General features: G+C 40.7%; 1 protein-coding gene across 1 annotated transcript in view; it reads right to left on the bottom strand.

The window, feature by feature from the left end:
* The window catches only part of LOC124794682 (inositol polyphosphate-4-phosphatase type I A-like), a 272,042-nt gene that overhangs the window by 18,886 nt on the left and 240,203 nt on the right, over nt 1-12,953 (bottom strand).

Genomic DNA, 12,953 nt, shown 5'->3' on the forward strand with positions numbered 1-12,953 from the left:
GAAAGAGGGTGATAGGAAAAATGACCTTGAAGTATTACTCGGTTCTTTCAATTTGACACCCGTTATTGATTTTCCTACTCGGGTGGTAAAGGATAGCAGCTCACTGATAGATAACTTCTTTATAGACCAAGATAAGTTTAACCAGATAAATGCTCAGCCTGTTGAGAATGGTCTTTCTGATCATGGTGCACAGCTAGTTACAATATATGACATAGCTCCATTCAGCAATACTAAACAGTCCTCCAAAGTAGTACGTTCAGTCAACGATTTAACAATTGCAAATTTCAGGGAAAGCCTACAGCAGTTAGACTGGGATGAGGTGTACCGTGAACCTGATGCCAATTTAAAATATAATTTATTTCATGACATTTTTGTAAATGCATTTGAAAACTGCTTCCCCAAGAAAATAGTTAAATATACTCTTAAGGAACCTTGTAACAAACCATGGCTTACTAAGGGTATAAAAATATCTTGTAACCGGAAAAGGGAAACGTATCTGACAGCAAGAAAGAGTAGTGACCCAGAAACTATCAAACATTATAAAAACTACTGTGTTATATTAAGAAAAGTTATTAAAAAATCCAGAAGTATGTGTATCATGTCTGAAATCAGCAACTCTGATAATAAAATTAAAACAATTTGGAATATTATTAAAAGAGAAACAGGTCAACCAAGAGCACAGGAAGAAAGTATTACCATCAAATTGAATGAAAACTTTACGAACAAAAAGTCAGAAGTTGAAAATATTTTCAATAATCATTTTCTAAATGTTGTGGATATAGAAGGATCCAGGCGTTCATTAGAAGATGCTAGGCTGTTAATGGAAGAGGCCATACCTATGCAGTTTGATACAATTGAAATCTCACCCACTTCTCCCTCTGAAATTAGGAAAATAATAAACTTGCTTAAAAGTAAAAACTCACGTGGAATTGATGGCATTTCCAGCAAAATACTAAAAGCTTGTTCTCAACAGATAAGTAAGATTCTCAGCCACCTGTGTAATAGCTCTCTGGAACAGGGCATTTACCCTAATAGACTGAAATATGCTATTGTTATACCTTTGCATAAAAAGGGGGATAGATCTGATGTCAACAATTACCGTCCAATTTCCCTTCTAACAGCTTTATCCAAAATTTTTGAGAAAGTAATGTATTCAAGAGTAGCTTCACATATCTGTAAAAATGAAGTACTAACAAAATGTCAGTTTGGTTTCCAGAAAGGTTTTTCAACAGAAAATGCCATATATGCCTTCACCAATCAAATTTTGAATGATCTGAATAACCGAACACCACCCATTGGGATTTTTTGTGATCTCTCAAAGGCTTTTGATTGTGTAAATCATGAAATTCTGCTAGGCAAGCTCAAATATTGTGGCATAAGTGGGACAGTGCACAAATGGTTCAATTCGTACCTAACTGGACGAGTGCAGAAAGTTGAAATAAGCAATTCTCATAATATGCAAAGATCAGCACATTCCTCAAACTGGGGAACTATCAAGAATGAGGTTCCACAAGTGTCAGTCTTGGGTCCTTTGTTGTTCTTAATATATATTAATGACTTGCCATTCTATATTCATGAAGAGGCGAAGTTAGTTCTCTTTGCTGATGATACAAGTACAGTAATCACACCTGACAAACAAGAATTAACTGATGAAATTGCCAATACTGTCTTTCAGAAAATTACTAAGTTGTTCCTTGTAAATGGACTCTCACTGAATTTTGATAAGACACAGTACATACAGTTCCGTACAGTGAATGGTATGACGCCATTAATAAATATAGACCTTAATCAGAAGCATATAGCTAAGGTAGAATATTCCAAATTTTGTGTGTCCATTGATGAGAGATTAAATTGGAAGAAACACATTGACGATCTGCTGAAACGTTTGAGTTCAGCTACTTATGCAATAAGGGTCATTGCAAATTTTGGTGATAAACATCTTAGTAAATTAGCTTACTACGCCTATTTTCACTCATTGCTTTCATATGGCATCATATTTTGGGGTAATTCATCACTGAGGAATAAAGTATTTATTGCACAAAAGCGTGTAATCAGAATAATAGCTGGAGTCCACCCAAGATCATCCTGCAGACATTTATTTAAGGATCTAGGGATATTCACAGTAGCGTCTCAGTATATATACTCTCTTATGAAATCTGTTATTAACAACCAAACCCAATTCAAAAGTAATAGCAGTGTGCATAACTACAATACTAGGAGAAACGATGATCTTCACTATTCAAGATTAAATCTAACTTTGGAACAGAAAGGGGTGAATTATACTGCCACTAAAGTCTTTGATCACTTACCAAATAGTATCAAAAGTCTGACAGATAACCAACAAGTATTTAAGAAGAAATTAAAAGAATTTCTGAATGACGACTCCTTCTACTCCATAGAGGAATTTTTAGATATAAATTAAGAAAAAATATATATATAAAAAAATAAAAAATAAAATAAAAAACATAAAAAATAAAGAAGTTGTTATATTAACTTAAGTATGTTGTTAAATTAACTTAATTATGTCATGTCTTGGAAAATTTGACTCGTTCCACATCATTACAAAATATCGTATTTATGATCCATGGAACTAGTATTAATCTAATCTAATCTAATTTGACTGCTGTAGTATCCGGAATTCTGCATGCAGCCTGCTCACTATGACATGCATTGCCCGGTGGCAGCAGAAGCTCGGCTTGTTCAAAGAGTCAGTTCCCACGTTTGTTGAAAATTTTTTGTTACTGGTCCCAATTAAAAGAGGAGCATGGTTTCAAGCTTTACTGAAGTTCTAACCAATGTCATTGTTGATAAGTTAGTCCCTGGTTCAAATTTCAATAGATTCCTTAACAATGCAGTTCAAGTAATGAGATGTGGAAGCCAGGACTGATGCATTCATAACCCACATCATGTATTTTGGAAGGGCAATGTTCTGAGACAAGTGAACCACTGCCCTGTATCATATGATGACACCACTGATGATCTTGGTGGTGATCTTTCATAGTACACATGATCTATCCAATGTATGATTTGGCACACTGGATAGCATTTCATATACTCTAGTTTTGTGAAATGGGAGATTGTCCATGACACTCTGTTGTACTGCTCATGCCTTAGTGGGTGGACAGAACATAGTCTTAATATTTTGTTTCTGGACAAGGCATCCTGCTTCACTCGATAATGCCCAGTGTATGGCACAAATATAGTGGCATCACTTAGTTCCTGTTCCTCCACAGTCTTTGACAATAGTGAAGTAGGTGTGATATGTAGTGACCACTGAATTTGCCTTCCAATGTAGCCACTTTCTTGTAGGCTGTCTTCAAGTGTTCTAATTTTTAGTCGAGATTTTTTTTGGTACACAGAATGTACTATGTTTTTAAGTACACCAGTTCTCTGTGCCAGCTGATCGCAGCTCTGAACATACAGGTACAATCTGTGAGAGTCTTATTGCAATACACACACATCAAAAAAAGTTTTGCATCACCTCAGTTCTGAGAGTTCCGCGACCTGTACAAAAATTTGGTATAGAGATCAACATAAACATCATTTCTGCCTTTTTTACTGCTCATGAAAACCACACACTGCATGTTGTACCACCATAGAGTGAGCCCTTCAGAGGTGGTGATCGAAACTGCTGTACACACCGGTACCGCTAATACCTAGTAGCATGTCCCCTTGCATTAATGCATGCCTGTATTTGTCATGGCATAGTATCCACTAGTTCGTCAAGACACTGTTGGTCCAGATTGTCCCACTCCTCAACGGCAATTCGGCGTAGATCCCTCAGAGTGGTTGGTGGGTCAAATCGTCCTTAAAAAGCCCTTTCAATCTATCCCAGGAATGTTCAATAGAGTTCATGTCTGGAGAACACACTGGCCACTCTAGTTGAGCGATGTCACTATCCTGGAGGAAGCCATTCACAAGACATGCACAATGGGGGTGTGAATTGTCACCCATGAAGATGAATGCCTCATCAATATGCTGCTGATATGGTTGCACTATCTGTCAGAGGATGGCATTCACGTATCGCACAGCCGTTATGGCGTCTTCCATGACCACCAGTGGTATACATCAGCCCCACATAATGCCACCCAAAAACAGCAAGGAACCTCCATCTTGCTACAATTGCTGGACTATGTGTCTAAGGTGTTCAGCCTGACCGGGTTGCCCCCGAACACGTCTCTGACGACTGTCTGGTTGAAGGCATATGCGACACTCATCGGTGAAGAGAATGTGATGCCAATCCTGAGCGGTCCATTCGGCATGTTGTTGAGCCCATCTGTACGGTGCAACATGGTGTCATGGTTGCAAAAATGGACCTCGCAATGGATGTTAGGAGTGAAGTAGTGCATTATGCAGCCCATTCCGCACAGTTTGAATCGTAACACAACATCCTGTGGCTGCACGAAAAGCATTATTCAACATGGTGGCATTGCTGTCAGGGTTCCTCCGAGTCATAATCCGTAGGCAGTGGTCATCCACTTCAGTAGTAGCCCTTGAGTGGCCTGAGCGAGGCATGTCATCGACTGTTCCTGTCTCTCTATATCTCCTCCATGTCCGAACAACATCGCTTTGGTTCACTCCGAGACGCCTGAACATTTCCCTTGTCGAGAGCCCTTCCTGCCACAAAGTAACAAAGCGGATGTGATCGAACTGTGGATTGACCGTCTAGGCATGGTTGAACTACAGACAACAAGAGCCGTGTACCTCCTTCCTGGTGTAATGACTGGAACTGATCAGCTGTCGGATCCCCTCCATCTAACAGGCAATACTCATGCAAGGTTGTTTACATCTTTGGGTGGGTTTAGTGACATCTCTGAACAGTCAAATGAACTGTGTCTGTGATACAATATCCATAGTCAACATCTATCTTCAGGAGTTCTGGGAGCCGGGGTGATGCAAAACTTTTTTTGATGTATTTATATTGTGACCCAAAGGTCCATCTGCCTTCCTCTTCACCAATACATTCAGATCACCATCCAATTGCATCTCTATCATCAATCTGACATTCAGGTGAATGGAGCTGAGATTCACAAGGAATCTGTGCAGCTCTTCTGTTCCATGTAACCTATTATGAATGTGTTGAATGTGTTGTTGACATACTCCGAAGCAGCAAGTTGAGGCCGCCCGTTGCAATCCCTACTAACAGCTTGTACAATGTCCCCTCAAAGAAAACTTTTCTCTCGATTTAATTAGGACCACGAGCAAAATTTTCAACAAACACAGGGAACTGAACCCTAGGATTAATGAAGCCATTGCTGCCACCACAGTGACTCTTGTCATGGAGTGGGGATGGTCTCCAAATCCCGGATACTGTGTCAGTTGACTCATCGATGTGCCTCTGTGGGAATGGATGGGATCAATTGTTGTAATATTGTGCTATTTGTATATTAATAATTGGCAGTACACCTGTGGATTATTTACTTATGAAATACACAAAGAGAAACTGAAAAATCACTATGCTGAATTTAAGGAGCATTACAATGAATTCTAACTGATGTAGTACCAATGACTTCAAACCCATATCAAATATCGAAAGTGCAAGGTCATGAACATAGTAACCATCTGGTTATAATCTACAGAAATTATATTATTTTTGTGTGGTCATTTTGCAGCATCTATTTTTGACTGCACACCACAACTTTTAGGATTTATATCATAATGACTTGCAGCTGTTTTTCATGCCAAAGGTGTACCAACATGGCATTTTGTGTATAGTCATCATTTTTTGGATGATCAGTGGCTATCTGTATAGTGGTTGATGAGTTTGTTTTTGCTTTAGTTATCATATGAGAATAAATTTGATTGTGTTGCAAGCAATCAACCATGGCCCTACTATCCTACGGATAATACTGGCACACCTATTCCAGGTACCATTGATAGGATGAAAGGCCTGAAGTGGATGTTTTTGGATGTTCATCTTGTGTCTTGTGTCAAATGTATAGCTTGCTGCAGGTTCCAAACATCATGGTCATAAGGTTGTCATTATTTGATCACTGAGGTGTAAATAGAATGAAATGTTTTGTATGTTGCTTAAAGACTTCCCTAAAATGAGTTTGACAATGTTACCTGCCCATCATCATTATTGCATTTTTCTCGAATGATGTAATCTAATGAAATATTACTCATCAAATGTCTGAGAATACACAAATATCTTTCATGGTGCAATAATAAGCAGAGAACAATGGCACTACCAGATAAAACACTGAAAAATGAATATGATTGTGAAATTTTAAAAGTAACTGCTCTGGCTGTTCCCACGTATTCTGTGTAACTCTCCTAGGATGCCCCCAACTCAACTTGTATTACAAGGTGAAATATCAACAGAGATAAAAAGTACTTTTACTTACCAAGTGTTGGCAGACACATGCTTTAAGAAAAGTCACACATTTAACTTCATTCAGCATAAATGATGTTTTCGCAAAGCCCGTAAGTGTGTCATTCATGATTTAAATAATGAAAAATAGCACCAGTTACTGATTTTTTCATGCTCAGCACAATACATTTGAAGTATTTATTCTCATTTTCAAGAGCATAGCACATTTCTTCACATTAATATTTTTTGTGACATTTGGATATAGGATTTTCTGCCTATCTTTCACTGTCTTTTTGAGGTCATAATGGAATTGGAATCAGACAAATTAAATCTTGTAATTTTTTTGTTTGATATGCTGATGTCTACTTACAAGGATTGTGCCTCCTCCATTACACAGAATATCACACACATGCCTATCATCACTCATACTGTTTGTTTTTATAATCAATGTTCTAAAGAGATATTAAGACAGTATGATTTCACAGAGAGTTTGTATGCAGTTGAAGTGTTACATTTCTTTGGATTACATTGACATAAAGCTGTTAGTTATAAAAGAGACGTCGATCTGCAGAGGGGTATGACAAAAAAACAGCTAAACATTTGAACTTTTTGCCAAAAGGCCTTCTTCAAATGGGGAAAACACACACACACACACACACACACACACACACACACACACACACACACACACACACACACACAACTCATGGACCTGACCACTGTCTCTCACTGCTGAGGTCTGACTGTGAACAGCAACTGCGCCTGATGGGAGTAAGGAGAAGGCTGGGTTGGGGGAGGGGATAATAGCACAGCGATGGGGGAAGGTGTAGTGATGCTTATGGAATGCAGGGAAGTGGTGGGGTCAGGGTACAGCTGCTGGGTGCACTCGAGGCAGGGGAGGGGAAGAAGTAGAGGAAGAGAAAAAGACCAGCAGGTGCATTGGTAGAAGAGAAGGCTGTGTGGTGATGGAATGGGAGTGGGGAAAGGGATAGGTGGGTGAAAGGCAGAGACTAACAAAGGTTGACACCAAAGGAGTTATGGGAATATATGATATACTGTGGGGAGAGTTCCCACCTGCTCAATTCAGAAAAGGTGGTGTTGGCAGAAAGGATCCAGATGGTGCAGGATGTGAAGCAGTCACTGACGTGAAGCAAATTTTGTTGTTTACATGTTCAGCAACTGGGTGGTCCAGCTGTCTCTTGCCCACAGTTTGTCAGTAGCCATTCATGTGGATACAGGACGTCATGCCCATGCAGAAGGCAGTGCAGTGGTTGTAGATTAGTTTTTAGACCACATGACTGCTTTCACAGGTAGCTCTACCTTTGATGGGACAGGTGATGCCTCTGAGCAGACTAGAGTAGGTGGTGGTGGGAGGATGTATGGGACAGGTATTACATCTAGATCTATTGCTGGGATATGAGCCACGAGGCATGGGATTACGAGCAGGATTGAAGTACTGATGGACAAGGATATTGCATAGGTTTGGTGGGCACCAGAATACCATTGTGAGAGGGGCGGCAAGCATACAGGGTAGGATATTCCTCATTTCAGTGCACAATGAGTGGTAGTCGAAACCCTGGTGGAGAACGTGACTCAGTTGCTCCAGTCCAGGGGGTACTGAGTCACAAGTGGAGTACTCCTTTGTGTCTGGATGGTAAATGTGGGAGGTGATGACTGGAGAGACAAGGCACTGGCGATCTGCTTCTGTACAAGGTCTGGAGGGTAATTTTGATCTGTGAATGCCTCAATGAGACCCTTGTTATATTTGGGGAGGGACTGTTTGTACTACAAATGCAATGGCTATGGATGGCTATAGGAAGGGACTTCATGGTATGGAATGTCTGGCAGCTGTCAAAGTGGAGGTAGGTTTGATATGGATGGAGGTACTGATTTGGCCATGTCTGAGGTGAAGGATAACAGAGAGAAAGGTGGTTTGATGGGTTGAGGACAAGGTGAAGCAAATTTGGGAGGGGGTTTGAGGTTCTCGAGGAATGTGGATAGGTGTCCTCACCCTCAATTTGGTTCATGAAGATGCCTTCACTAACTGAAACAGATGATGGGTTTGGGACTCTGGGTGGTTAGGAAGGATTCCTCAAGATGACTTATGGATAAGTTGGCATATGATGGTTACCACAGATTTGTTTGTACATCATGCCTGCAAATGCAAAGTAATTGTGAGTGAGGATATATTTGGTCATGATGACCAGAAAGGAGCTTGTAAGTTTGAAGAGTGTCAGGCATTGGGAAAGTTGGTGCTCAATAATGGCATGATCATGGGCATTACGGATGTTGGTGTAGTGACAAGCAAGATGTTGTGTGGTAAAAGAATAGAAACTCCAGAGAGTCGGAGGAAGAAATGGTTTCTGTCTTTTATATAGGAGGATAATAGGCTGAAGGTGTTGGTCAGAGCAGAGATTCTCTCAAATGGGGAGGGTAATAGGCTGAAGGTGTGGGTCAGAGCAGAGATTCTCTAAGTGGGGTCACAGCAGCCAGCTACAATGGGGCATTGTAATCGATTGGGTTTAAGAACTAGGAAGCATGCAGAAGGTAGGAGTGTAGCGAGTGGTAGGAGTGAGGGGAGGGGCTGGAGAGGGAGAGGTACAGGAAAGAGGGAGAGGGGAGAGGGAAGAGAGAAGAGGGGAGGGGGACGGAGAGGGGGAGGGGGAGGGGGAGGGGGAGGGGAGAGTGAAGAGGGAAGAGGGGAGAGGTAGAGGTGGAGGTAGAGGTAAGTGTTAATAGGTAAGAGGGAGAGGGACTCAGGGGACACATTCTGGAATGGCCTATTAAGGAGACACTGGAGATCCTGTTGGCTTTCTGAAATGGGGTCACTGTAGCTAGTTGTAGGTGGACGAATCTGACAGCTGGCGAGCCCCTCCATCAGGTAATATCTGCAGTTTAAAACAACAGCGGTGGAGCCTTTGTCAGCAGGTAGGATTATGAAGTTGGGATCAGTTTTAAGATGGTGGATAGAGGTTCTTTCAGTGGATGAAAGGTTAGTTTGGATGTTAAGGGATATGTGAAATGGTGGTGAGGCAAGGTTTGAGGTTAAGAAATTCTGGAAAGTTAACAGGGAGTGATTTGGATGGCGGTGGGGGTGATCACAGCTGGATGGAGGAGTGAACAGAGTAGGTCATGGATCAATATTGGCTCTAGGTTGAGTTTAATTGGTAGGGGTGGTGGCAAAAAGTTTTCCATTGCAGGAACCGGCTGATGAAGAGGTCTTTAACAGGTTCAGAATGATTGAATTTGTAAGTGGGGAAAAAAGGTAAGGGCCTTTGGTAAGGTCTGATACTCCAGTCAGTCTAAGGCTTTTGGAGGAAGATTTATTACTGTTTTTGGGTCTGTTTATGGTTTGGGTTCTGTATGGTGGTGAGTAGGAGGTTCTAATGGTGTGGTATAATAGTAGGTCAGTGAGGTTGGGTTTGTTGCTATCAGGGGATGCTGGAGACATTTGGAGGTTGTTGTAGAGGTCACAGATAGTGGTAGTCCAAGGTGGTGAACCGGTTGGAGTTTTTTGAGGTAGCACTGTGCTTGCTGCTCTAGCTCCTGGAGGGCAAGAGTTTCAGTATGAGAGATGGGATGCAGGAATTACGGATTGCACAGCAGGAGATTTTACAGGTGGAGACAACGTACTGCTAGGAGGTTTGGGCCTGATTTACATGGTTTTGGAGGACTTGGTAGCTGAGGGCTATGGACTGGCAGAATTTGAACAGACAGAGAACACTGTGGAAGGAGGAGTTGCTTCTGGTGATGAGTAATTTTATGGTACGGCCATTTGTGGGGATTCCATGAGCTAGGCAACAATGTAAGAACAGTACTGGGTTCTGGATAGGGATAAGGAAACTTTTCTGTTTTGGTTCAGATTCACAATACTGTCATTATTACATCCTAAATTTTCCACTGTTGTCAATTATAAAATTACTTTACCGTTATTGACTGTTGGAAGATATTAAGATATTCCACCACTTCCACAAATCACTTACAATGGATTTAATGAAGAGTTGGAAATTTTGCACACCCCATAAGGCAAGGAAGAAAAATTGTCCTGACAAACTAGATAACAAATCATTTAATTTTTTTAAATGTTTCTCCTGCTAGCAGTGTCATTGGTCACAAAATGTTTTCTTTCTGAAGATACAGAAATCACCAGGTCCCATGCCTTATCCAGTTGAAAGCCATCGTCATGATTAATAAGATCTTGCCATAAATGGATTTTCACCAATTCCTTATTAATTGAATCCCAGAAGGATCTCTTTGAGGCCAAAACCTCCATGGCAGAATAATCCAGAGAATGTAAAGATAAAATGCTTAGTTATGGCTGACTTACTTGGCTGCGAAAGGCAAGTGTGACAATCATGTTCAACACATCAATCATGCACTGTGCACACTGTCTGACCAATATAGGCTTTGCTGCACTGGCAAGGTATACTGTAGATTCCAGCCCTCCGCAATCCCAGATCATTCTTTGCCAAACCAAGAAGAGCACTGGTATCTGTAGTTGGGTGGAAGACTACTCTGACATGACATTTCCTTCATGTTCTGCCTAATTTTGATGAAATATTGCCAATGTAAGGGAGGAATGCCCTGGATCTGAAGCGGCCCTTCTCCTCTTGGTCTTGTGGGTGATCATGTTTCTTCTTGCTTAAAGCTGTGCTAATCTAATGTGGAGAATATCCACTATATTTTCACATTGACTATAGGTGTTCCAGCTTCTTTCTTCTGCCTCAATCAGACACAGCATGTGTCTGGTGCACTAATGTTTGAAGGATGCCCATAATTTGGGATGGGTGGTGACAGCTAAATGCCTGCAAATACAGATCAATATGTTTAGGCATATGGTGAAGGGAATGCCCTAATGATCCATCCATTTTTGGACTGACCAAAACATCCAAAAATTATAAACAGCTGCCCTTCTCCACTTCCATTGTAAACTTGATATTCTCGTCGATAGACTTCTGACGCTGCAAAAAGTATGATGCTGTGGGGCCCCACTACAAACATATCATCCACCACCAGAACACTTTTGGTTTAAGTTTTATCAAATCAAGTGCCCTCTCCTCAGTCTTAAAATAATTTGCTACTGGAGAGGAGAGAGGACTACCCATGCCTACCTCATCAATTTGCTCAAAATGTTAAATGTTGAATAAAAAGTAGGTTGAGGAAAGGGTATATGGAGTAGTGCTGTTATACCAGTTTTGAACTTACTACTGATAGTGACGGTGAATCCACATGAGGAATCCTAGTGAAGAGTGAGACAACATCAATGGGACCATTAAGTGTGACTCACTGAGTCAAAATGACTTTGGTCTATTAACAAAGTCACTGGAGGTACAAACATGATGTGAGCACAAAAGATCTCAGTAAAGATGCAAGATGTCCAGCTAAGTCATAAGTTGGAGCATTGATATTGTTCGCAATAGGATGTAATAGAAGACCTCCTTTGTGTATCTTTGGAAGACCACATTACTGTGGTGGAACAGAGCTGTGGGGTTGTAAGCCTTTCGCAACTTCTTGCAGAAGGGAAGAAGAATTCAGCAACACCGTCATTTTTCTTTCTACTCACCCTGTAGGGTCTTTATCAGTCTTCCAGTACACTGGTTCACTTAACAAGTTATGAAGCTTCTGGTCAGATATCTCAAGTGGCAACAGCACAATGACGTTTCTCTTATCTGCAGGAAGGACTATCAAGTGAGAATCATCTCACAGTTTGCATGGTGTAACCCTTTCCATGGAGCAGATATTACTCTTCTAGGAAACATTACGGTTCTAAGGTGGGCTATTTGTAAGGGCAAGACATATTTCACATCTTATTTCTTCTGCAGCATCACTGGAAGAGGTCTAAAGGCTTCTTCCACCACACTAATGAAATCAGTTAAAGGCAAGGTTGTAGGTGTAGGTGCAAGTTCCTGCCTTTCCTGTGCACTGATAGCAACATATTGTCCAAAACCTTATCTATTAAATTAACAATGGAGCATCGAAAAGCATCTTCTCGCAATAATTCCTGACATGCAGTCTTACTCTGAAGATTGTCTGGTCTTGATAAAATGTGTCACTCTGGCAAACTTCGGAGTGAGGCCATTGTTCCAGCATTTCAGTAAAAAATAGAATGAAACTAACAATCTCACTCACTTACTACATAACTTATCTGATTTCTGAATGTGTGACGCCAATTCAACAGAGGTCATTCATGAGCAGCTGCCTTTGCACATGTGTCTGTGCCAATTTCTGGGATAAAATTAGTGAGGTGAACTAGCAATCTGCAGTGCAAAAAACTCACCTTAAGCTGGCTGAATGTTTGTCAGCTGAAATGTTATGGCAAAAAGTCGACCATATCTCGCTGCAGTCCCAGACCTTTATGAAAAACTCTTTACACCGGGAAAATTTCAAAAATCACAAAATACTACCCCTAACATTACAGTATAGAAAATACTCCAAGATTTATTTTGTCTGATTTTCTGATTGCAGTATAACCTAAAAAAGACACAGTGCAAGAGAAGCAGATAGTCTCCATGCAAACGTAACATAAAATATATATATAAACAAACGCAATTAAAAATGAGAATAAATTCTCAAATACATTGTGCTAAGCATGAAAAAATAAGTAACTGGCCCACTTTTCATTATTTAAACCATAAAATCT

Source organism: Schistocerca piceifrons, chromosome 4 (genome assembly GCF_021461385.2).
Source record: "Schistocerca piceifrons isolate TAMUIC-IGC-003096 chromosome 4, iqSchPice1.1, whole genome shotgun sequence".
Lineage (NCBI taxonomy): Eukaryota > Metazoa > Arthropoda > Insecta > Orthoptera > Acrididae > Schistocerca > Schistocerca piceifrons.